Raw genomic sequence first — 24998 nt, 5'->3', positions numbered from 1 at the left:
AAGAAAAAAACATGAAATACGAAGACAGGACCTTGTAACAAATATCATAAATTTGAACATTTAATTTGCACAGTGTAAAGGGAACTTTAAATAAAAACCAGAAGTTAAGAATGTATGATCAAAAAGATTAAAAGTTTAAAGATAAAGCATTAATTTTAGTAGAAAAATTATGTGCCAACTACAGATAAAGGAGGTAATGTGGATAAATTTAATTAGGTCAGAGATACAGCCACTACAATTCATTTCTGCAATAACAGAAATTTAATGATAAATTTTGAAGAAATAAACGATATATGTATGTCCCTAGCTGTAGGAAATTCTAAAAATAAAATATAAAGAAAGATTACAGTAATTTGCAGTAAAAGTAGGCAACTGAAAAAATTGGATTAAATAAGAAAATATATTGTGTAATCCAAATCTAAGAAATTTACTATCAAGAGCAAGGTTAGAAAAAGTAGATATCCATTTTGCAGATTTAAATGGTAAAACATGGATATATTTCAGTATTTGGAATAGATTCTGTTAAGCAAAATGGTATGATGGGTTCTATCATGTAAAACCACTTAAAGGACCAGACGAAAAGGAAACGGGTCATAGAACAGAAACATGAATGTCAAATAAAGCACATGATGTAAAGCTATGGCATTGATGATTTTTGCCACATAAATTTTGATTACATTCAGAACACTAGTAAAAATCAAAGCATTCAAGGGTTGCCTGAAACTGAAACACCAAAGAAGTGTAAATCTTGTATTATTGCTAAATCTAGCAGAATATCACTTAAATCCATTCTGAAGTTTGAATCTTGTATTATTGCCAAATCTAGCAGAATATCATTTAAATCCATTCTGAAGATATCTAATAAACCACTGTCTAATAACCACTTTATTTAGATGTTAGTGGCCCACTTTAAAGGTGGAAGCAAAATTTCCTTGCAATCACAGATGACTATAGTAGATTAGTAGCTGTATATTGAATGAAAAATAAAAATGAATCCTTCAGTAACTTTAAATATATCACAGGCTCATGGAAAATTTAGAAAATTAATAAGTATATGCACCAATAACAGTGGTGAATTCTGTAACAAGCAATTTGAAAAGTACTTCACCAAAAACTTTATAAGTACAAATACTTACACTGCAGAAGCAAACAGTGCATGTGAACATTTTAACTAAACAATATTAGATGCAGTTAAGGCTATGTTTAATGATAGTAAAGTACAAAATGATTTATAGGCAAACACTCTTGGATGTTTCATATGTATTGGAAAAGAGTATGTCATACGAATAATCAAACCTTTCATTAAATGTTTTTCAATAGAAAACCCAGTGTTATTCATTTTAAAGTACTTGGATGTAAAGCACATGTTGGTGTACCAAAAGAAACTAGAGATAAATTGCAAATGAGATTCCTTCTTTGCATGATTCCTTCATTCTTTCTATCCCAGCATGTTTCCTTCTTTGAGATGCAAAGAAGGAATCATGGTAGGATATGCCAACGAAACTAGGGGATATAAAATACAGCTCCCAGAAGAATGGAGGCTGTTAGAAACCTGTGATGTTAAGTTCAATGAAGGAACGAACACAGTATATAACATCCTTGGCCAAAAACTTAAAACACTCAGAATCACAAATGTCATCAGAGTCAAATAAAAAACAAGAAACTCCTAGATAATGAAAAGACCCATCAGAAGATTCACATTGGAAGACGGTTTAGCCTTAAACTGGCAAAGAAAAGCAGTTAAGAGGTCAGAAGTGACATGAATAGATATATATGACTATGTTAAAGGCACAAACACTTGTTTTATATCTCACAGACACACTGAAAAAATACTGACCTAGAACCATTAAATTTGAGAAAGAGATGTTTGACTTAAGTGGCAAAAACAAAGACTCTAGAAAAGTTAATTTTGTAGAAAAGGAGAATAGTTCCATACTTCAGGAGGGAAATTCTGTAGAAATTTTAAAGTTGGATGGAAATATGCAAATGCTGAAAAATGGGATTAGACAATGAGGGAAGAAACTGAATGAAGAAAAGAAAAGTTTGTGAGTTATTTGATAGGCCAGAAAGGAAAATAAAGGAAAGAAATGGGTCTATATTCTAAAAAGAAACAAAAGAATGAAGTGGTTAGATATAAAGCTTGTGTTATCAAACAGGGATTCTGGTAGAAAAAAAGGGAAGATTGTACTGTCTGTTTACAAGTGCAAAAATTGATGAAATGAGTAAATTAGAAATCTACTACTTTTAGAAATCTACTGGGATATTTAGTTTTTGTACCTAATAGGCTTAGGCTTGATATCACGCATATGGTACATATGTTATCACAGTTTCAGGAGAATCCTGGAATTGGACATTGGGAAGCATTGCTAAAATTGCTCAGTTATCACAATAGTACTAAATCATACAAATTAAATTTATTTAGCATTAAACATCTAATTGTATACTGCTATTCAGACTCTGATTGTGCAAGCAGTAGAATTCACACGCATCCATGAGTGGATCAATATTATATTTAAAGTACTGGTACTTTAAATATAATTTATAAACAAAAAAGTGCAAGTTATCCACCATGGAAGTGAAGCATATTGCCTCATCAGAAGCAATAAAGGAACTGATGTATTCAAAAATTTTTTTTAAAAAAGATGAAGTTTAAAAATTTGATTTGAAAAAGTGTAAACTATTTTGCGATAGTAAAATCTGCTACTGATTTTTCTATATTAGTAATAAAAAATGGATTAAGCACACTAGCATACAATACTATTTAATTCGAAGACTGGTAAGTGATGGGGTGTTTGACCTCAACTTATCTCCAGCAAATTAAAAAATGAAGACTTATTTATGAATGCAATAACTGCTATGGATTTGAAAAAAAAAATGTTAAGTGTTTCAATATTCATAAAGAATAAGTATTGCATCCATGCTATAGAACTGAAATGTGTAATTTTGTAAGTCTATCTTTATAAGTTGTGACTTTACATGAGGAAAGAAGGGATGTCAAAGATTATATAAATCATGGAGTCAGTTAACTTCACACTCATTTTCTTTCTTTTTGCAAGTTTTTATGTAAAAAGTTGCTGTTGCACCCTAGTCTGTTTTAAGAGTGAAATAGACATCAATTGTTTTATAGACATTTCTCCCTTTTTTATTTCTATAAAAAAAATTTATGCTCTCTCCTGACGGGAAAAAAACAACAACAGTTACCTATTTGTGTGTGTGTGTGAAGAAATGAACGGTGAACTATCTAACTGGTTGTGCTGTATCAATATAATGGTTTTTCTTTATAAAATACTTATTATGCTTGCTATTTTCAACCTTCAATGGAAAAACGAACCTACAGCCGATGTTTGACACATTAATACCAGTAACTGCTGAACTGCTATTATTAGCAGTAACTCTTGAAACAGTCTACAAACTTTTACAAAAAAATTAATTTTCCAATATTTTTACATATGATGTTTTTTAATTAACTGCTAAGGAAACTGTATTATGTAAAATAATAAATAGAATTTTCTAATGTGTTTATGTATGATGTTTTTTTAAATAAACTACTGATATAACTTCATTAAATACAATAATAAATATATATATTAAATAAGTTCTGTTAAATTATACAATTATTTTACATAAATTGCCCACAAAATTGTATTAAATGCTATACTAAATACAACTGCATATTAAATTCTTTCTGTATGTATATATGTAAATAAACTTGTGTTATATAGAAATTGAATAAATTGCTGATTTATTATTACTATAGACAATTTTGTTTTTGTGAATATTTACAACATTTGGCAACATATTGAACTTTCATAACTCCATATTGCACCAACACTGTTTTCTGTCACAAAGGCTGCTATAAAATAGTAAAGTACTTAATTTTGTGTCGTGCACATGCACTTGTCTCTTTTCCAAATCATACACATATACACACATACAAAAAAAGATATCTACTGAATTTAGTCACTGTTATAATTTAATAATTTCCCACGAGTTATCTCTCTAAAGGTCCATCCTATAAACTTAACTCCCTTCAATCTGATAGAACTTCAAGATCTTGACTAGCAGCAAAAACTTCTGTATAGAAACTCTCCATAAAAGCATACAGTGCAAATATTCTTAAATTCATATCTCGGATGGGAGACTCGGAGGAAGAAGGTCGTGATCGTGAGAGACTGCGCCTGCCACCAAATCCAGTTTCTAATGAGTTACGATTTCACACTTCGGTGAATGTGATCACGAGCTCTGCATACTCAGTCAGAACAGTATTTTTAATGCTATTTCGATTTGTATGATTTTGTCAATTGCATTTAGCAATCTTATGCATTATTTCATGACATTATACAATCTATTTAATTATCATTTTTTGCATATTGACTTGCCATATGCCTAACCTGACTGCTGGTTCATATGGATATAAGTGCTATCTTATCATGTGGCAAGTAATATTTTTAAGAGTGGATTAATTTTATTATTTAAATATTAATCGATTTTGATTTTTTGATGGGTTTTTGGATTTTTACACACACCTAGTTACAGATGAGGAGCGCACAGCTTCAGATGAGGAGCTAACTCTTGATACAGACTTTAGCTAAGATAATGATAACCCCAATAGGCGAAGAGGAGATCAGATTGTGAGAACCAAAACGCAGAGATCCATTGCTAAGAAAATTAAACTTAGCACGAAAACTCAGGTTATATCACCAGTCATTACAACACCCAAGCCTATTATAGCATCAGATACTAATGCAATTAATACAACTTCACAAACTCCCAGTATACAAGCGGGCAATCCGTAAATGGATACAAGTAATAATGATGATGAACAAATAACATCCCAGACAAAAAATAATAGCGAACCACCCAAATCCACTAAATTACCACCCATAATTTTACAGGAAAATACATTTAGTTATAGTAAACTTAAAAAATTGTTTCGTCAGCATAAATTTGAATTCACTGGACAAAATATTCAGGATAGCGTTAAAGTTATTACAGATAATGCAGATAGCTATTGAGGCATAGTTACGCTGCTCAAAGATTTAGAAGTTGAGCATCATTTGTATGTTCTATTCCAGGATAAAAATCTAAAAGTTGTTTTAAAGGGTTTATTGCATACGACTGAAATAGAGGAAATAAGGGAAGACCTAGAAAACTTAAACTATAACCATCATCGACATAAAGCAAATGACCAGATGCAGTAATGGAGAAGTAACGAAACTTCCTCTCTTTCTTATTACACTTCCTAAAATGGAAGCTTCAAAGAATACATACAATATCAAATACTAATGCAATTTCAAGATGAGTGCTGTTGAATATAAGGGTCGCCAAGGCCCTTTACAATGCTTTAGATGTCAGGGCTTCAAACACACCCAGGCTGGTTGTAATTACCCTACTAAATGTGTGTGTTGTGCCCAGAATCACAACTCTAACAAATGTCCAGACAAAAATAATAAGGAAAAGCCACTTTGCTGATTTAATTTCAGTGAATAACACACTGCAAGTTTTAAAGGTTGTAGCAAATTTCCCAAGAAAAAAAAGAGGACAAGCCGAAACATTTTGATAGCAGAGTTATAGAAGCAAATCGTTTGCACATCCTTATCTTCAGGTATTTATTTACATGGAAACTATCAGTGAGGCCAAAAAGATATTTGCTGACAGCCAAATTGGTTTCAGTTATAAAAAGCACAGGCTTTGTACAAATCAACCAACAAATGAGAGAATTAATCAGTAACAATCAGGAAAAAACCTTCTACTAATACTGCCGATAATAGGTCACAACTCCGAGAGCACCCATGCAAGTGATGATCTGGAATGCTAGAAGCATTCAACACAAAATTCAGGAGCTTCAAAATTTTCGGCTACTCTTTGGAATATTGTAACAGTTAGTTTGGCGACATTTTGGTAAGGCGATAAAGGTTACTAGCTAGGACTTTAGCAGTGTACATGGATAAAGTCAAGAGTGTGCGCAATGCCATTTTTTGTGCAATTCTGGGATGTTTTTTTAAGTGAAAATAGGTCGATGTGTACATGGATACCGTGTATGTGCAATTCTTAAAAATGCGGCAAGCAGTGGGCGATTCTGCACTTTCTCCCAATTTTGCACCTAATCTTCGTTGTGATTAAGCATTTTTGTTCCATAAAAGTTCTAGCATAAGCATAATTCGGCTAGCAGATTGTTGGAAAAAAATGTTGAGTAAAAAAAAAAAAAAAAAAGAGGCCTTTATTTTGTAAAAACAAAATGGCGTCAAAAAAAAAAAAAAAAAAAAAAACTAGCAGGTTGCTGTAGCAGGGTAGGTCGCCAAATTTTCACCAAAAAATCGCCAAGTTACCATAATCCGAAGATTAACCAAATTTTCTCATTACGAATCAGATTGATATTGCGCTTGTATCAGACTCATGCTAATCCTGGCATTAGTATGAAAATTGCTAATTATCGCTGCTATCAATGCAATAGGTTAAGTTACAAAGGGGAGGGACTGCAGTTTTTGGTCCAATATACGCTGCAATCCTGCTACATTAATGAAGACTGAAGGAATGGTTATGAAATTATTACAGTTCCAGTTATTCTACCTATGTATCGAATTGTCCATTTCAATTCTATGTACACCTCCCCCTCCTCCACAGAATATTTTAGATGAGAATGTATTAGCTGATTTGCTCCCCACAGATAAACCAAATTATACTGACCAGTGACTTAAATGTCAAGAACAATGCATGGAGTTGTAGAAAGACCAAAAAGAATGATGAAATTCTTTTAAATTTTATTAACAATCACCCAGTTTATTTTTATGCACCTGCAGATTTAATTTATTTACCAAATCACGTCAGTAGAGGATGCATTTTAATTTCTATTGTTTCTATACCAATTTATTTAGACGTTAAAATGGATCTCTTATCAGATAACGTGCCAGTCGCTACGCTAGGTACGCAAAATGTGATGATACTAAATTTAAAAAGGTCACTAACTGGAATCTATTTAATGATTTCCTCACAGATAATCTGCCTACGTTTAAGGGTCTCAAAACTAATGCTTACAAATGCACTCACTAACAGAATCAAATGCCACTAAGAAAATTCAAACTGAGAATAACCCCGACATTCTCCCCTAGTTTATCAGGGAGTAAATAATAGACAGAAGCCGGCTTAGGAAATTCTGGAATCTCACCTGGCATTCAAAGATTAAAACAGAAGTGAATAAACACAATAGGAGTATCAGACAGAATATTAACAGCATAGGTCTGAAAGATGGAATGATAAAATTCTCAGTTTTAATGAGCCAAATAATAAGTTCGGGACTTTTGCTAGAAATTTAAAAAGAAAAGTGCAATGCAATAAGCCAATCAGCAATGGTATTATCGTCACACTTATGAATAAAGATAAGGCTATGTTTTTAGCTGAACATTTTGAAAAACAATTTATGCCGACTGATAACTTGTGAGATTACACTTATGATGTCAGTATTGTGTACAGGACTATCTAAGTGGCTCTATTGCAAGATACAAAACTGATTTTTCACCCAGAGAAGTATGAGAGATAATTAAAAGGTTGAAAAACAGAAAGGCCCCTGGCTACGATGATATTACTAGCATCACTATCAAGAATTTACCCATCAATAGCTTTACTAAGTATACAAGTATCTTAAAGGCCTGTTTACAGAATTATTATTTTCCCAAAAAATGGAAAACAGCAAAAATTATTGTTATCCCAAAGCCAGGCAAAGACATCACTACACCTGAATGATATTAGCCAATCAGTTTACTCCCCTGACTAGGGAAAATTTACGAGAGAATAGTACTCAAAAGAATGGAACCATATCTTGAAAGATTACTGCCAGAGCAGTTTGGTTTCAGGAAGGGTTTCTCGACTATAAAGCAATTAGTTTGACTGACAAAATTTATTGGATCTGCAATTCACAATAATGAGAAAGTTGCCTTACTCATGCTAGACATGACGAAGGCATTCGACCATGTCTGGCATGAAGGGCTTATTTTCAAACTCACTTACAAAAATTTCAGCAGAGAAATGACCCTCCTGATTTATTCATTTATTAAAAATTGAAAAGTTTTCATGATTATTGGTCAAGATACCTTAGATCAAAAAAGGTAAAAGGTTGAATGCGGAAATAGCCCCATGGTTTGATCCTTGGGCCTATACTCTGTATCTTTTATGTCGCAGTTTTTCCAAAGCCTCTGACAAGTATCAATATTTATATTGGTTGTTACGCCGACGATGCGCTATTGCCGTGAGGTCACTGAGCCCAGTTAACAGATTACAAGAAATGATTCCGCATACTGAGCACTGGTGTACGAAGTGGAGGATTGCCATTAATGCTTCAAAGTCGAATCTTCTTATCATCAGTAAAAGAACTCCCAAAACACCAACCGATGTCCAGCTCATTCTTTTTAACACTGAGGTCCCAATTGTGAAGAAAGCAAATTATCTTGACGTTATATTAAGCCATAAATTCACTAGGATGGAGCACATTAAAAATGTTGGGAGAAAAATCTCTTGCAGTTATAAAGTCTCATGCCTCTGTTAGGAAAATTCTTCAAATTTGGTTTACTGTGCAAGAGACATCTTTATATAGCAATAGCCTGTCCAATATTTATTTATGTCTTCCCTGCTTGGGCAGCTATTTCTAATAAGGATTTGAATAAACTTTAAATAATACAAAATAAGTTTTTTTTAGACTTGAATGCCCACTTTTATGTTTCAAATGACACGCTTCACCGTGACCTTAAAATCGAAAGAGTCTTCAAGACCTTCTTTGTCGCTCGGACAGTATAGTGGTTACGGAAGCCTACTACGGTACCGAAAAGCCTGTGTTCGAATCCTGGAGAAGACATGGAGGTTTGCAAATGTATAGAGTCAGTGTGGCATGGCTGCACTCTAGATATGCAGCAAGCCGAAAGTTCTCTCGTGTGCATTGGTGGGAGACCCTCAGATCACTCCCAGGGTGCTCTCCTCAAAATTGGGGGTGGAAAATAGAATACCAGTCTCTCTTTGCAGTAGGCTCTGGCAACCACTGTTCCATGTAATGTGAACACAACAACAACAACAAGACCTTCTTTTATAAAGTTAATGAAAACTTCTTTAATAAGGCATTAAACTGGCCACATATGGAAAATTTCTTGGAGGTCTTCAATTACATTATTCTGACTGAAGAGCGATATATTAGACAATTTGCAGCCCACATTTGTGACTCCAACTTCCCTATGTAGTCGATGCAGTTTGTATATAATGTATATATGATTTTCATTGAATTTTCCTTTGTATTTATGTATTAAACTGTACTGTGCATTTTCGTATTTTATTTGATTACTTTTTCACCTCATAAAGAGTCATGATGTGCTTCACACCAACACTTGCCTCTCCTGGTCCGCAGCTCTCGTTTGGATTTGGTTTTTATGACAATTGGTCACCCCCCCTTCATTTACCATCTTAGACCTCTCCTTCATAGGTTTGGAGACTTCCATGTCAAGCCTCCTTCGGGCATATGCATCAAGAGCTGGAAACATCACGAAATTTTAACGATATTTCGGCAATATCAATATGGATTGCAATGGATTCTTAAATTAAAAAAAAAATCAAGAACAAATAAAAACTTTTATACTCTTTAAGGAAAATAGGCAGGCACAGAAAACAAAAGCGATAAACTTTGCTATTATATTTTAAAAGATATGTAGTATCTGGCAGTAAATAAAATTTAGAAGTACATAATAGGAACTATACTTTTTGACAGAAAAGTATACTTTAATTATTTATAAGTAAAGGAAACAGAGATATAAGAGAGATAGGAAAATTTGGAAGAATACTTATTTATACTGCTTATAATCTAGTTTAAGGCACCATTCATAAAGTTATCATCCACTAAGAATTAAACAAACGATAATATACACTAGTCTCCTACCTTAAGAGAAAAGCAACATCTAGAAATGCTACATTTGCTCCTATTTTAAAACTTCTAAGTTTTCAAGAATAGCACACGCATATCTTAAAAACAGATTAATGTATTAAATAAAGAATATACATACTTCAAAATTTATGTAATCCAAGACTTCAGTTTAGCCTTTTCAGCTTTATATTTCAAAGTGCGTGTATAATCCTTATAAATCAAGAAAGAGGTGAGTGTTGGAAAGATTATAACCCACTTGTAGCGTTTTAAGAGGCTCCAGTACCCTATGAATCCCTTTTCAGAAGTAGATACGTCCATCAAATTGTGAACCTGTAAGTCAAATATATGTATGTCATTTTTAATATTAAAATATGAGATTTTTATATACTAACAAGAAATTAAAAAAAAAAAAATAAAATATGAAACTTCAATTGCAGGAATGAAAAACCTGATACAGCAGATTGTAAGTAATTTTTTAATAATTTTTTTTAACATCTGCATTTACAGCATGTTACATCATAGAATTATAATAAATTAAAAACATATTTTAGAATTAATATTAAAGCTACAACAATACTGATGCTTTTCAAATATACCAAATTTTCACAGCAGTCCGCAGCCAATGTAAAATTTAGTTACTCATTTATACATAAGTGATCAAATATTAACAGTATCATGCTGATTTTAGCAAGTGTTCAGAGCATTATAGGCATTATCAAATAAATGAAAACTGTCAGTGATGATTTTTGATTTCTTTATGATGTCTTTATAATACATCACACCCTCAAAAATATAAACACAAAAATCAATTTTTTCTAATAACACTGGTAAATAATATAACCATAGCTTAGCTTTATGATAGTTTCCAATAAATTATAGCTTCCGACTCTGAATCTCCTTTTAACTGCTTCTCGTTAATCCACACCAACAACAGCTTCTCAACATATTCTAAGAGTTTTGGACGGTGCTTGGAAGTAACAGTAACTCCTTTAGCTACATAAAGCTTCTTAATTTCTTACTTCTTCTTCAGAATATTGCAGATCGTCAATATCGAAGGGCCGTAAGAATTCGCCAATTCCGTCACTCTTACACTACGCTTATGTTTGTTCATCTTGATTTCTTCTTAATTTCAATAGCCATGGTTTCCTTCTTTTTTCTTGCAGCACTATCTGAGGCAACAACCTACTTGGGAGGCATCGTGAAATAATTATTTTCACATTAAATGTAAAAAACCAATTAACTCACAAGTGCACAAACACGTAGATCAGAGAACACTGAGTGATCTGACGAGGAAATTCCAGCCAGTCGAGCCAAATCGGGAAATAGTGCTACACATACCAACAGCATGGCTCTTTGCTCATTACTCAAGTCTATACTCATATTTACAGACGAATTTTTCGCTCATACTTTCTTCGTATTTAGAATTTCTCGTATATAGAGGTGCTTGTATCTCAAGGTTCTACTGTATATGCAAAATTTTCTGAACACTTAAATAATTTATAAATTATTCTCTGTACATGATGAAAATTTACTTGCATTTTATAGTCCTTATAATTTTATACAATTAACAGAAGCAGCGTGGTCAGCATTCCCTTTCACCTCCCTTCGTCGGACTCATACCAGTGGTACTTCTTTTTGTCACATAAATATAATAACAACGTTACATATAGATATATGTTTTTAATTTATTTATTTCATTCTCTTTTCTATATATACACGTAGGGTTTTATTTCAGCCGGCAAGCAAAATGAAATGCGTTCTATTACTTTAATTTATTGTTCAATAATTTGTTATTAATTTATTTTTTAATTTATCTTTTTACATGGATCTGCTTCATGTAACTGAAATAAAAAATGGGATAAATATTAACTTCAATGTAGCATGTACATCGGTGCAGGTTTTTATCAGCGTGGGCTTATATCAATTTGGCCTCCTAATATTCAGATATGGTAAGTGTGATGGTAATGGTAACTGAGAAGGATTTATTTAGATCTGAAGTGAAGAAATAAATTTTTGTATAATCAGGGAAGTCATTTGAATAAAGTGTTGAAAAAAAAAGTTTAAAAAAGAAAAAAAAATTACTTTTTTTTTAACCACAAAATAGTATTAATTTTAAATTTATTTGTTTTCTTTCAAATCTTTGAATGGGTTTTCAAAATTATTTATTCTTTTTTCTTTATATGTGTGTGAGATAAAAAAAATATATAAATTAAAATTATAACTGAAATCAACAGTAACCCCTTCATTCTCCCTCTCTGTTCTAACTAACATAATAACTTCTCTGGATTGCATCATTTCTGTTACTTATGCTCACGTGTCTGATGTAGTCAGCCCAAGCCCACGAAATTCCTCCTAGCAAGAAGCTCTAGATTATGCTTGCCGTTGGCAACAGACTTGAGCACCAATCAGGTGACTGTGCGATTTAGCTCAATTCCGCCCCCAATTTTGATGGAGAGCACCCCGGGGAAGCGGATCCAAGGGTCTCCCACCTCTTTCCCCTTCCACCAAACCACATGAGAGGACGTTCAAGCTCGCCGCATATTTAGAATGCCACCATGCCGCACCGACACTATACATTTACAAACATCCATGCCTCCTCTGGGGTCCGAACCCGGGCCCTTCGGCATGGCAGTCAGCAACGCAAACCACTATACCGGTTGGAGGACGCATCATTTTTAGATCAGTCTATGTTGCTTGGCTTGCATAACGTGGATGACATAGCTAATTGGGAAACTAAACTTTGAGAACCTAAACCAAAAACAGCAAACAGTTCTCTTAAGCCCATATCACACGGCATTTGCTTCACACAAACAACTGTTTCAGACAATTTTTCTGCCTGGTTTACTATTGAAAGAAAGACATGCAACTTTTTCCTTCCTTTCGAAAAAAGTTGCAAGTTGTTCGTTTTCAACCAATCAGCTATCAGCGTCGAATACTGTTAGCTTGTTTGTAATGGAGAACCAGTTTCCCCTGTGTTAACCCCAAAGCGATATGTGGTGATTGGCTGTTGTGACAAAGCAGAAAAATTGTTCCAAACAGTTGTTCTTTCGAAACAAGGCGACGTGTGATAGCACCCTTAACAGCCTTCCATATTGGATAAGTGTGCCACTTTTAGCTTAAACTTCTGTGCTGTTTGGATGGTATATTCCTTGCTCTCTTTCTATTGCAGCAGGAATATTTTTGACAAACAGTTTTCAAGCCAAAGGCTGGGACACACATATGTCCCAGATGTAGTTAATGGTGGGATACATATGTCCCACAGATAGTGATCGACTTAGGTGTTCTTATGGTAGATAAGCACACCTATTATTCTGGAAAACTTTATAAAATAGATTTTATATCGTATGGTACATGGTAACGTATTCTTTGCATAACCCAACATTACACATTGGGCAACTCATATTTGTTCTTTTGTCAATGTTCATTTGTGTACAATGAGCATAGCCGCGTCTTGATTTTTTAACTATTGGAAGATGATCCGCAATATTCAGGATATTCTAAGTGCTTTAAAACCCAGCAGTAATTTTTTAACTCTTTTGTGGGACATATATGTCACATTAGTAGTCAAACACAAACGTGCAACTTGAAATATGACCAGACAGTTAAGCTAGTGTATATATATATATGAAAATCAATCAGGTTACAAAATGGGAGGGTCATTTCTGAATTATAATCAACACAATACCATTTATTCATGTCATTTAGAGGAGTCTATGGGCCAAATCCTTGGTTGCTTTGAGTTAAGAAAGTAAAATGGTGTAAAATATTTTACTCAAGCCATGTTAGTACAGTGCAAGAATATATGTCATTTCCAGTCCCATCTAGGCTTGTGCATAAATCTGATGACAAATGCTAAAGCACCTGTTTGATGCACAGTCTAAATAAATGAAGCAGCATCTTCTCAAAATTCTAAAATTGATGTTGTAAAAACAGCATCTCAAATTTATAAAAGAGATGATGAAAATAATTTTTTTTTTTTTTTTTTTTTTTTTTTTTTTTTTTTTGTTGTTGTTGTTACAAGTGCATCATATTATAGTATAGGAAAACCTTATTCTATAAAATTTATAGAAATACTGTGTACCAAGTCTATCAGATAGTGACTTTTGTGGTAAATGATACATATGCAGAACAAATAGATAAGTACATTAATGTTTTAATTAATCAAATAGTATATAATATACCAGATGATTGGTCTAATATTCATAACAAACCATTTGTATGCGTTTGTACAATAGATTAGGAGCTCTGCATTTAGTAGAAATTACTGTTGAATCTTTAATTTCACATTGATGTGGAAATCTCCATATTCTTTTCGTCTTGATGCCATTAAAAAAGTTAGAAACCAATATAAGTGTGAAATTGATTGTTTTGTAATCAATAATGCAGCAAATTTAGAAGAAATGAGAAAAAGGAAAAATTCATTAAGTATCTTATGATTATTCAGCTCCTGTGCATTATTTATTAGGCATAGATTAAAATATGTCAAATATTATTCAGCATGTTATTGAAGTCTGAAATATTTTCGAAGTCATCAGCTTGTCCAACCCAGATTTAGTGAGCTGATTTAAATATGTGATCTAAAATATGTTCGAACTCGATAGAAAGATCTGACTAGTTTTCTTGCAAATTGTGGAAGCAAATTCAGGTGTGATGGCTCAACAATATTTAGTCACAAGTTCTTTGGAAAATCACTTTTTTTATTTGATGTCAATTTCAGTCACTTAGAGTAAAATCTAGAAGGATAATTGCAATAATGCTGAAGCTGTTAAAGCTTTGAAAGATCTTGAAAACAGTTTAAAGTATTTTGATAAAGCATGTTTAAATTGTTTAAAGCATGATATGACAGCATCGTTCTCAGCACATTTTTAGCTTGTTTTTTATCACCAGATTATGAAACAGTATTAGCATCTGAAAAAGGAACAGGCATAGGAATTAGTAAAAAAGAAAAGTATACAGAAAATGTTTTATTCAGCAGTATATTGAAATTTATACAGTCAAAAGTCGTTAATTTGGACACCCATAATCCGGACCTCAAAGCTGAAAACTTTCTGCGCATGCGCCGTGCTGACACATGCGTATAGGCGTTTTCGCGTGCGCATTTAATGTATAACGGACGGTATAAGCTAAAATTATCTAATTATCTATTTCAGTTAATGTTGATGATTGCGTTGTTCCTTAATCTTCGAATTGGATCCGGCTTATTATTTTTTGCAGACTGTAAGAGCAATTTTATAAAAGTAAACTTGAACTTTCGATTATGTCAAATAGAATTTCTGATGCTGGAGCTCCCAAAGGATCTACAAAACGAAAGTATGTTTCGATGTCCATCAAACAAAAAGTGGAATTGTTGCAAAAAATGGATAAATACATGAAGAAGGTGACAAAGAGGTTAGTGAAAATGAAAAAATTTCGATTGACAAGTTAGTCGGTATTCTCGGAACAGCAATCACGGGACTTGAACAGCGGAACTTTGTAACTGACCAAGAAATTATGTCTGTTTATAGAATTAAAGAGAAAGTATTATCACATAAAACAAAGCAACTTAAACAACTTACATTGAAAGAAATGTTTAATAAAGTAAACAAATAAATATTAAGCGCTTTTTTTTTTTTTTTTTTTTTTTGTAAATTTTGATACCCTTTAGATCATAATTGGGCTGATCTTTGGAATATGGTAACTGGTATTTTGGCGATATTTTGGAGGCGATAAAGGTTACTACCTGGCACTTTGGCAATAATGTGAGCAGTACTCAGTTCCGATTACGGATTATTTTGTGTGAAGGAAATGAGAGATCATGAGATATGTCATGTGACATTAATGGACGAATTACAGTTGTTTAATCGGAAAAGGGTGGAAATCTGGAAATTTCATATTTAGCTATATTCTGTGTTGTGTGAAACGTGACATTAATGGACGAATTACAGTTCTTTAATCGGAAAAGGGGGTTAATTTGGAAAAGCTTCATTGTGTGTTGTGTGAAACAGTGTTGATTAATTTTCGGATTGCATGGCACTATGTAAAGTGAATTCTAAATTTTTAATCTGATAATAATATAATCTGATATAATAATAAGTTGAGATTGTGTTGAATTGTGTTTATCTGATAATAATAATAATAAGTTGAGATTGTGTGAAAGGAAGGATATTACAAGTTTAAATGGTGGTGCAAGAAATATGGTGAAAATGGACATTTTGTGAAAAGGAGTGTAAGGAAGGGTACGTGGTTTGCTGAAAGTAGTTTGAGTATAGGTGAAATTTTATTAATTTCTTATTACTTGGTGAATAGACTTCCAGTTGACTACTGGATTTAGGATTTAGAAATTAGCAGTAGTACTGCAGCAACGTAATGAAGATTCTGAAGAAGATTAGGTAAGTTAGTATTTTTAATCATTTGAGGATATTATTTTTATGCATTGTTCTAAATGTAAGGAGTAAATAAATTAAAATGGTATTATTTGAAAATTGTTATTAGCAATGATTTAGTTTAAAGTAATTAGGGTTGTAATCTAATTTTTATTAATTTAATGTATGTGCTTATTTATATTTTAAGTAGTGTTTTTTAATTTAATTATATTTTAATTTAATGATTGTGATTTTGTGAGTTATATGTTTGTAGTATTTTGGAATGTGTTTGAGTAGTATACGTTGAGTATTTTCATGCATTTTCGTGAAATTTTTCTAATTTATGAGAAAAAAGCAGTGTACATGGATATAGTGAAGAGTGTGCGCAATGCCATTTTTGTGCAATTCTGGGATGTTTTTTTAAGTAAAAATAAGTCGACGTTAGTGATATGGTTTAGTGATATTTTAATTAAATGATAGTTATTTTGTGAATTTTATGTTTGTAGGAATTTGGTATACGTTTTAGTTGAAGTAAACGTGCATGGAAATAATTTAAATATTTGACACTAAGTATTTGTAATGTTTGTGGTATGAATTCGTTGGTGACGTTTATAATATAATAGATAATTTAGAGGTAAAAGTTTTTGGATATTTTATTTATTTTATACGTGGAAATGTTCTTATTTGGAAAGGGTATATACTTTTTCGCGATAAGGTAATTTCATATATGTTCTTTTTATAGGGTTTAAAGATTCAGAAAATTGTCATGCATTTTCGTGAAATTTTTCTAATTTATGAGAAAAAAGCAGTGTACATAGATATAGTGAATAGTGTGTGCAATGCCATTTTTGTGCAATTCTGGGATGTAAAAATAAGTCGATGTGTACATGGTTTAGTGATATTTTAATTAAATGATAGTTATTTTGTGAATTTTATGTTTGTAGGAATTTGGTATACGTTTTAGTTGAAGTAAACATGCATGGAAATAATTTAAATATTTGACACTAAGTATCTGTAATGTTTGCGGTATGAATTCGTGGGTGACGTTTATAATATAATAGATAATTTAGAGATAAAAGTTTTTAGATATTTTATTTATTTTATACGTGGAAATGTTCATATTTGGAAAGGGTATATACTTTTTCCCGATAAGGTAATTTCATATATGTTCTTTTTACCGGGTTTAAAGATTCAGAAAATTGTCATGCATTTTCGTGAAATTTTTCTAATTTATGAGAAAAAAGCAGTGTACATGGATATAGTGAAGAGTGTGCGCAATGCCATTTTTGTGCAATTCTGGGATGTTTTTTTAAGTAAAAATAAGTCGACGTGTACATGGTTTATGTGTATGTGTTATTGTGAAAAACGCACAAGGAGTTTGGGATTGTGCACTTTTTCTCAATTTTGCAGTGAATATTTGTCATGATTAAGCAGTTTTGTTAGATAAAATTTCTAGTAAAAGTGTAATTTGTCTAGTAGATTGTTGGAAAAAGTTTTCAGTAAATAAAAAGAAAAGAAACATGGGCTGATCTTTAGAATATGGTAACTGGTAGTTTGGCGACATTTTGGAGGCGATAAAGGTTACTACCTGGGACTTTGGTAATAATGTGAGCAGTACTCAGTTTCGATTACACATTATTTTGTGTGAGGGAAATGAGAGATCATGGGATATGTCATGTGATATTAATGGACGAATTACGGTTCTTTAATCGGAAAAGGGGGGAAATCGGGAAAAAATCTGGAAATTTTGTATTTGGCTTTATTCTGTGTTGTGTGAAACAGTGTTCGTTAATTTTTGGATCCCATGGCCCTAACTAAAGTGAATTCGAAATGGGTATTTAGTGGGATTGAAAGGTGTAGTAATAAGTGTTTCTTTAAGGTTGTGCAAGATAGAAGTAAAGATGTTTTATTAAGTTATTTATTTTACCTGGTACCTTGGTGTGAACTATAAGTATGATTTTAAAGATCCTGAAACAGAAATAAGAAAAGTTTATCGGACACGTGATCAAGATTCTGAAGAAGAATAGGTAAGTTAGTATTTTTAATTATTTGAGGATATTATTTTTATGCATTGTTCTAAATGTAAGGTGGAAGTAAAGTAATTTGCGTAAACGTGCATAGAAATAATTTAAATATTTGACACTAAGTATTTGTAACCATTTGTAATGTTTGCGGTATGAATTAGTGACGTTTGTAATATAATAGATAATGTAGAGGTAAAAGTTTTTGGATATTTTATTTATTTTATACGGGGAAATGTTCATATTTGGAAAGAGTATATACTTTTTCGCGATCAGGTAATTTCATATATGTTCTTTTTACCGGGTTTAAAGATTCAGAAAATTGTTATGCATTTTCATGAAATTTTTCTAATTTATGAGAAAAAAGCAGTGTACATGGATATAGTGAAGAGTGTGCGCAATGCCATTTTTGTGCAATTCTGGGATGTTTTTTTAAGTAAAAATAAATCGACGTGTACATGGTTTAGTGATATTTTAATTAAATGATAGTTATTTTGCGAATTTTATGTTTGTAGGAATTTGGTATACGTTTAAGTTGAAGTAAACGTGCATGGAAATAATTTAAATATTTGATACTAAGTATTTGTAATGCTTGCGGTATGAATTCGTTGGTGACGTGTATAATATAATAGATGATTTAGAGGTAAAAGTTTTTGGATATTTTATTTATTTTATATGTGGAAATGTTCATATTTGGAAAGGGTATAAACATTTTCGCAATCAGGTAATTTCATATATGTTCTTCTGGTTGATCTTTACAATATGGTAACTGGTAGTTTGGCGACGATAAAGGTTACTACCTGGGACTTTGGTAATAATGTGAGCAGTACTCAGTTCCGATTACGGATTATTTTGTGTGAGGGAAATGAGAGATCATGGGATATGTCATGTGATATTAATGGACGAATTACGGTTCTTTAATCGGAAAAGGGGGAAATCGGGAAAAAATCTGGAAATTTTGTATTTGGCTTTATTCTGTGTTGCGTGAAACAGTGTTCATGAATTTTTGGATCCCATGGCCGTAACTTAAGTGAATTCGAAATGGGTATTTATGTATGTATTAATTTAATGTATGTGCTCATTTATATTTTAAGTAGTGTTTCTGAATTTAATCATATTTTAATTAAATGATAGTTATTTTGTGAATTTTATGTTTGTAAGAATTTGGTATACGTTTTAGTTGAAGTAAACGTGCATGGAAATAATTTAAATATCTGACAATAAGTATTTGTAATGGTTGCGGTATGAATTCGTTGGTGACGTGTATAATGTAATAAATGATTTAGAGGTAAAAGTTTTTGGATATTTTATTTATTTTATATGTGGAAATGTTCATATTTGAAAAGGGTAAATACTTTTTCACGATCAGGTAATTTCATATATGTTCTTTTTACCGGGTTTAAAGATTGAGAAAATTGTCATGTATTTTCGTGAAATTTTTCTAATTTATGAGAAAAAAGCAGTGTACATGGATATAGTGAAGAGTGTGTGCAATGCCATTTTTGTGCAATTCTGGGATGTTTTTTTAAGTAAAAATAAGTCGGCGTGTACATGGTTTATGTGTATGTGTTATTTTGAAAAACGCGTAAGGACTATGGTATTGTGCACTTTTTCCCAATTTTGCAGTGAATATTTGTCATGATTAAGCAGTTTTGTTAGATAAAATTTCTAGCATAAGTGTAATTCGGCTAGTAGATTGTTGGAAGAAGTGTTCAGTAGATAAAAAGAAAAGAAACATGTCTTTACTTCGTGAAGACAAAATGGCGGCGGGAAAAAAAAATAGAGGATTGCTGTAGGAGAGTTGGTCGCCAAAAAAAACGCCAAGTTACCATAATGTAAAGATCAACCGAAACATGTCTTTACTTCGTGAAGACAAAATGGCGGCGGAAAAAAAAAAAAAATAGAGAGTTGCTGTAGCAGAGTTGGTCGCCAAATTTTCGCCAAAAAATCGCCAAGTTACCATAATCCAAAGATCAACCCACAATTGTTCTTTGTTTCATATTTTTAATTTGAGAATTTCTGCATGCCATCTTACGAGATTTAAACTGATGATCTATAATCCGGAATCGCCGAAGTCCCGACGAGTCCGGATTAACGACTTTTGACTGTAGTTAGCATTCTTTCTGCAGAGCTCATTTTATATTTTTACAGAACTTTTATGCAGAAATCATTTTGAAAATGAGGCTGTGAAATCCCAGACTGCACATGAGTAACAGAGATTAATAGCTCTTGAGAAAGATACATGGGTTGAAAAAGATCTGGATATTATCTAAATGTTAAGAACAGCAAAATCTTTGTCAGCAGGAATTGAAAAAATGTTTTCTACATTTGGAATCATATACAATGTATTTAGAAGTCAGGTTCAGCAGAACTTTTTTTTTGTGTGTGTGTCTTTAAATCACTGAATATAGTGGCAGTGATGTAGATATAATGAGATTACAGTTTTGAAAAAGTTATGTAGATTGCAAATAAAAATGACGTTCCTATGATTGTAACTGTTGTTCTATAAATGCAGAACACCAGCTAGCTCTAAAAGAATTTATTAATGGAACACAGAAACACTTAAAAAATATATACACCTAACATTTAGAATTAACATTCGAGTCACGGAGACATAATATTGGAGAAAACATTCTTTGTTATTATAGTAGACAAAAGCCCTAGTGGATGAAAGTGCATGTAAGAAAGCCCGTAAAAAAAACCCTACTGTGATAACTGCCCACATGACAAATCTGCATGGGCTGATAATATAGTATAACTGATATTATGTAGCAAATAAATCAGAATTATGTGGTGAAGAATCAAAAGGCAGATATGGACACTGATTTCAAATGACAAAGAAGATATATCACCTACGAAAGTTCTCGCTTTATTAATGTTTAAATGTAGTTTTTAGTGGATTAACCAATTATTATTTCATTTTAACTTCAGAATTATATATGAATTTTTTATGAAGAATAAGAATATATGACAAAAATTGGCTCTACTCTTATATACGCCCTAAGATCGCCAAATGTGGCAATATGTGTTCTGCACTGGTTTTTGGCACGATTGTGTGCTGTGCGATGGTTTTGGGGACGTTGTTGTTAGTATGGCAACGCTTTTGACGTTGAAACTTAACTCTTTTGCTGCAGTGGTTTAATTGCTTGTTGGTTCGTGTCATGCGTGTTTTGAAATAGCCTGTGTTGCAATGAGACGTGGTGGCAGGATTTCAGTCACATATTTTAGGTTGTGTGCAAAGTAAATTTAGTATTAAAACGTACGATGTTGGAGCTGTTAGCGAGTCTTTTGTTCACATGTGTGTTTATGCGGATCAGAGTGCATTTTTGGAATTTCTATGGGAGTCAGGACTTATAAAATGGAGTCTGGCGTGTCTGAAATGCGGAGCTGATATGAGAACTTCGACGAAGAATGGTGTTTCGGTACAACTCTGATATACGCCCTAATTTCACCAAATGTGGCGATATGTGTTCTGCGCTGGTTTTCGGCGCGATTGCGTGTTGTATGGCAACCCTGTTGACGTCGAAAAATCTTTCGCTGGAGTTCGTTGGTTCTCATCATGCTTTGTGTCTGAGAAACTAGGGGGGAAAGATAAAATGGTGGAAGTTGTTTAATTGAAGTTCGGCAAAAAATATCGTCGTGGCCATCCTGTTGAGGGGCAGTGGGTATTTGGAGGTGTGGAAAGAGGGTCTGGGAGATTATTTTTAATGGCTGTGCATGATAGAAGTAGGTATTTGTGACTTTATTTATTTGTGAACCACAGTATGAATTTTCTGGAGTGTGTCTAGCTGTCATGTAAATACGATAGTGATTACGTGGCGGCATGTTAAAGGCGGTATGAAATTGGTATTTTTGCTGTTCGGAAAAGCATTAATTCATGGTGAGTGGATTTTGTTTTATTCTTGTTCTTATTTTGTAGAATGTTATGTTCATTGGTTCTTTAGTATGAATTTCTGTCATTATTGTTGTTTTTGAAACAGAATGCTGTGTACATGGTATTATTTGAAATTTATTGTTGTTATGTTATTTTATTAAAGCGAGGTGTGCGTAGATCGTAGACTCGTTCCTTGCCTAAATTGTGCAATTCGTAGATGTTTTTTTAAGTTTAAACAGGATGCTGTGTACATGGCATTCTTTGAAACGTATTGTTCTTATGTTAATTTATTAAAGCGAGGTGTGCGTAGTTCGTAGATTCGTTCGTTGCCTACATTGTGCCATTCGTAGATGTTTTTTTAAGTTAAAACATACTGCTGTGTACATGGATTCTTGTCAATTTATATTGGTTAGAAACTTATACCAATTTTGGTTAGAAATTTTACGTTTTTGCTATCTAAAGTTTTTGTTTCGGATTTTTAGTTTAAATCGTGTGTTCAAAACGTAGTTTTTGCATGTGCGAAAACTGCATTTTTGGAGACATTTTAGGTTTAAAGTTCGAAATGTAGACAAAAAATTTAGATAGTAATATGGCAGCGTGAAGTTTCTCGCCGAAAATGTTTGGCGACTTGAGGGCGCATATCAGAGTAGTTCCGGTGTTTCTGATAGACTTGTGCGTGTTTGCAGTCAAATGGTTGCTGGTAAAGTATGTGGCTGTCAGCAGAGTTTAAGATTTGGATCGTGGTTTTCGTATGGTAAGTTAACTTTGGAGGAAGTTTTTATCGTTACTTTCGAAAATTTGAATCGCAGAAAGACGTGCGATGTAGAAAAATCATGGCACTTTTGTTCACAGACATTGTGTGACTGGTGAAATTTTATTCATGAATGTATTATGGTATGTGCATTTTATTTTATAGAATGTTATGTTCATTGCTTTTTTACTATGAACTTCTGTTGTTATTGTTGTTTTTTTAATTGTTTGTAATTAATTTTAGTTTAGTTTGTTGATTTGTGCACAATGCCTAGATTGTGCAATTCGTAGATTTTTTTTGAAGTTTAAACAGAATGCTGTGTACATGGTATTAGGGTAGAGTAGACTTTAAGGTACACCTGTATTATGGCGAAATTGTTGTTTGATTTATCGCCAAGAAGTTGTTTCATTTATGGTAGCCTGAGTAGTTGAATGCTATGGAAACCCTATTGTGACATAATCGGGTGCATGATTCTGGGAAATTTTGAATCATGGGATGTTTTGTAAACGTTTTTGTGGTGTGTGTTGGTTGGATTCTTTAGACGGTAGAATGGCCGAATGTAGTAAGTAGTAAAAGTTCTAGTATAAGCGTAATTCGGCTAGCAGATCGTTGGAAAAAATGTTGAGTAAAAAAAAACATGCCTTTACTTCATGAAAACAAACAAAACTAGCAGGTTGCTGTAGCAGGGTTGGTTGCCAAATATTTGCCAAAAAGTCGCCAAGTTATCATAATCCAAAGATTAACCCTGATTCTATGTCCAAACAATGGCCTGCTTCATCATAAATCATGTGTAATTCTTGAGTACACCTGTCACTGCTATACTTCTCAAGCACGACTGTTTACACTTAATTTTCCTCAAAAACATTTTGGAGAATAGAATATGGAGGGTCATTTATTTCTTTGCAACTAATCCTGACAATTTAAGAAAGTTTACAGATTGAGAAACTGGAAGCGCCCCTTATTCTGCAAATACTACAATCACAAACGTGTTAGCGCCCCTTTTTCTGCAAATACTACAATCACAAACGTGTTTCTTTAATCTTGCATTTTAACCTATGCCGAGTGGCACATGATATATGTACATATAACATATTCTGCTAAATATTTTAGTGATCATCACTGGTTCAACTTTCAAACTTGATAACCTACGCTGACATTTTCCCTTAAAAACTTACTTTTTAATAACAAATAAAAAATATCCACATTACATCAAACAAATTTATAATTACACTAGATTATGTAGATAATAGGAAAGACACATTATTTTGTGCATGACAAACCATCAAGCTTCCAGTACATAAGATGCTACTTTTAAACTACTTTTCACTAAGTAAAATTAGGTAAAAAAGGAACCTTCATTTCAGGGAGCTTTTGAATAATATTCTACTAATTTCAAGGAGGATATGACGCAGGTTTCTGTTTTTCAAAAGCAAAAATTTTGGTTTCTGAAGAAGAGGAGTTCAATATTATATTATTAAACTACATTAAAGACTATACATACCTATCATTTAACGCTTTAACCTTATGTAACATCAATAACACAAAAAACAATTTAAGTTGAGTTGTAAATTTTCTCCTTATGATTGAAAAACATTTCTTTTTCTTTTTTAGTATTACAACCTACTTTACTAATGTAACGACATGAAGAATTTTTTAAAGAGTGATTTATGTAAACGGTTATTTTATTCTATAAATAATTAATAATAAATTTTATTCTATAAATAAATCAAACATTCACAGGCTGCATGGGACCTACACGAGTTATGTGAGCCTTGGCGCCGCTACGCGTTACTGGACCTTGCCCATATAATAAACGCAAGTAGTCCGTCACAATTATGTACAGACACACGCCAAAGGTGTACGGAAAAGTTTACCATGACGTCACTGGCTTCTGGATGGGTTACAATATTTGGCTTTTTATCATGTTTCGCGGTGAATTATGGCAAAGATTAACAATTTATCGTGCGATGTAAACAAACATCGAAGATTTCTTGTTAGGGTGCAAACGTTGTTGTAGTCAAAGAATATCTTAGATATTCGTTGTTGTAGTGTTCGCTTATTAATAAATTTCTTCTGGTGATAATTCAGTTAAAATCACTGACAAAAGTTTGATAGG

The 24998-nt window shown here is 32.6% G+C and overlaps 1 long non-coding RNA gene across 4 annotated transcripts in view; it reads right to left on the bottom strand.

Moving 5' to 3' along the window:
• The window catches only part of LOC118182298 (uncharacterized), a 29082-nt gene extending 4556 nt beyond the window's left edge, over positions 1-24526 (bottom strand). The window contains exons 1-2 of one of the 4 annotated variants that reach the window (XR_004757045.2): positions 24384-24526; positions 10035-10225 (exon numbers count right to left, since the gene is read on the bottom strand). This is a non-coding gene — a long non-coding RNA (uncharacterized LOC118182298). Of the gene's footprint in view, positions 1-10034; positions 10226-24111; positions 24129-24162; positions 24180-24235; positions 24254-24383 lie in introns of those variants that run through there. The other 3 variants (XR_015044404.1, XR_015044405.1, XR_015044406.1) reach the window with 3 other exon arrangements.
• Between the last annotated feature and the right edge of the window lie 472 nt (positions 24527-24998).

The sequence above is a fragment of the Stegodyphus dumicola genome, chromosome 12 (assembly GCF_044657685.1).
Source record: "Stegodyphus dumicola isolate Sdum_Otavi_A_Nest chromosome 12, ASM4465768v1".
Taxonomy (NCBI): domain Eukaryota; kingdom Metazoa; phylum Arthropoda; class Arachnida; order Araneae; family Eresidae; genus Stegodyphus; species Stegodyphus dumicola.
This window is presented reverse-complemented; position numbering and strand designations above follow the sequence as displayed.